The 2556-nt window shown below is 38.5% G+C and overlaps 1 non-coding gene across 1 annotated transcript; it reads left to right on the forward strand.

Moving 5' to 3' along the window:
• Positions 1-1458: 1458 nt before the first annotated feature.
• On the forward strand, positions 1459-1566 carry LOC112773556 (small nucleolar RNA R71). The gene has a single exon (XR_003188101.1). It is a non-coding gene; the product is annotated as a small nucleolar RNA R71 (small nucleolar RNA).
• Positions 1567-2556: the final 990 nt, after the last annotated feature.

Genomic DNA, 2556 nt, shown 5'->3' on the forward strand with positions numbered 1-2556 from the left:
TTCAGCTCTTATTTCTAGCATTTAATTTTCTACAATTCTCAACTAAAATTCTGATTCGGTCAACTAGAACATTCCTCTAATTAAAGTTGCTTGATCAATCAATCCTTGTGGGATTCGACCTCACTCTATTGTGAGTTTTTACTTGACGACAAATTCGGTACACTTGCCGAAGGAAATTTGTTATGAGACAAGTTTTCCGTGCATCACTTGTACCTCAATGATCCCTAGCTTCTTCATTACAGAGAGAGGCATGAGGTTTATACTTGACCCTAGGTCACACAGAGCCTTCTCAAAGGTCATGGTGCCTATGGTACAAAGGATTGAGAATTTTCCAGGGTCTTGTCTCTTCAGAGGTAATTTCTACCTAGTCAAGTCATCTAGTTCTTTGATGAGCATGGGGGGTTCTTCCTCCCAAGTTTCATTACCAAACAACTTGGCATTTAGCTTCATGATTGCTCCAAGGTACTTAGCAACTTGCTCTTCAGTAACATCTTCATCCTCTTCAGAGGAAGAATACTCATCAGATCTCATGAATGGCAAAAGTAAATTCACTGGAATCTCTATGGTCTCAGTGTGAGCCTCAGATTCCCATGGTTCCTCTTTAGGGAACTCCATGGAGGTCAGTGGACGTCCATTGAGGTCTTCCTCAGTGGAGATTACTGCCTCTTCCTCCTCTCCAGGTTCGGCCATGTGAGACGTGTTCATGGCCTTGCACTCTCTCTTTGGATTTTCTTCTGTATTGCTTGGGAGAGTACTAGGAGGGAGTTCAGTAATTTTCTTACTCAGCTGACCCACTTGTGCCTCCAAATTTCTAATAGAGGACCTTGTTTCAGTCATGAAACTTTGAGTTGTTTTGATTAGATCAGAGACAATGGTTGCTAAGTCAGAGTGGCTTTTCTTAGAATTCTCTGTCTGTTGCTGAGAAGATGATGGAAAAGGCTTGCAATTGCTAAACCTATTTCTTCCACCATTATTGTTGTTGAAACCCTGTTGAGGTCTCTATTGATCCTTCTATGAGAGATTTGGATGATTTCTGCATGAAGGATTATAGGTGTTTCCATAGGGTTCTCCCATGTAATTCACCTCTTCCATTACTGGGTTCTCAGGATCATAAGCTTCTTCTTCAGAGGAAGCTTCCTTAGTACTGCCTGTTGCTGCTTGCATTCCAGACAGACTCTGAGAAATTATTTTGACTTGTTGGGTCAATGTTTTATTCTAAGCTAATATGGCATTCAGAGTATCAATCTCAAGAACTCCCTTCTTCTGAGTTGTCCCATTATTCACAGGATTCCTTTCAGAAGTGTACATGAATTGGTTATTTGCAACCATTTCAATGAGTTCCTGAGCTTCTGCAGGCGTTTTCTTCAGATGAAGAGATCCTCCAGCAGAGCTATCCAATGACATCTTGGATAGTTCAGACAGACCATCATATAAAATACCTATGATGCTCCATTCAGAAAGCATGTCAGAAGGACATCTTCTGATCAATTGCTTGTATCTTTCCCAAGCTTCATAGAGGGATTCACCTTCCTTCTGTCTGAAGGTTTGGACTTCCACTCTAAGCTTGCTCAATTTTTGAGGTGGAAAGAACTTTGCCAATAAGGCATTAACTAGCTTTTCCCAAGAGTTCAGGCTTTCTTTAGGTTGTGAATCCAACCATGTCCTAGCTTTGTCTCTTATAGCAAAAGGAAAAAGCATGAGTCTGTAGACTTCAGGGTCAACCCCATTGGTCTTGATAGTGTCACAGATTTACAAGAATTCAGCTAAGAACTGATGAGGATCTTCCAATGAAAGTCCATGAAACTTGCAATTCTGTTGCATTAGAGAAACTAATTGAGGCTTAAGCTCAAAGTTGTTTGCTCCAATGGCAGGGATTGAAATGCTTCTCCCATAGAAGTTGGGAGTAGGTGCAGTAAAGTCACCAAGCACCTTCCTTGCATTGTTGGCATCGTTGTTTTTGGCTGCCATGGTTTCTTCTTCCTTGAAAAGCTCTGTTAAGCCCTCTAAAGAGAATTGTGCTTTAGCTTCTCTTAGCTTTCTCTTGAAGGTCCTTTCAGGTTTAGGATTAGCTTGAACAAGTATGCCTTTATCTTTGCTTCTGCTCATATGAAAGAGAATAGAACAAGAAAGTAGGGAATCCTCTATGTCACAGTATAGAGATTCCTTGAGGTGTCAGAGGAAAAGAAGAATAGAAGAAGGAGGTAGACAGAAGAGAATTCAAACATATAAAGAAGGAGGGAGTTCGAATTGTACCTTGAGGAGGAGTGTTAGTCCTTTAAATAGAAGGATATGAGAAGAGGGGAAGAATTTTCGAAAATAATTTAAAAAGATTTTGAAATAATTAAAAAGAAATTTGAAAATTTGATTAAGATTTTCGAAAATTAAGATTAGGAAAGAAATTAAGTGATTTTTGAAAAGATTTTGAAATTAGAAATTAAAAAGATATTATTGAGAGTTAATTTTGAAAAAGATGTAATTGAAAAGATATGATTGAGAAGATATGATTGAAAATCAATTTAAAAAAAAAAGAGAAAGTTTTAAAATTAAAGTTGATTA

Source organism: Arachis hypogaea, chromosome 18 (assembly GCF_003086295.3).
Source record: "Arachis hypogaea cultivar Tifrunner chromosome 18, arahy.Tifrunner.gnm2.J5K5, whole genome shotgun sequence".
NCBI lineage: Eukaryota > Viridiplantae > Streptophyta > Magnoliopsida > Fabales > Fabaceae > Arachis > Arachis hypogaea.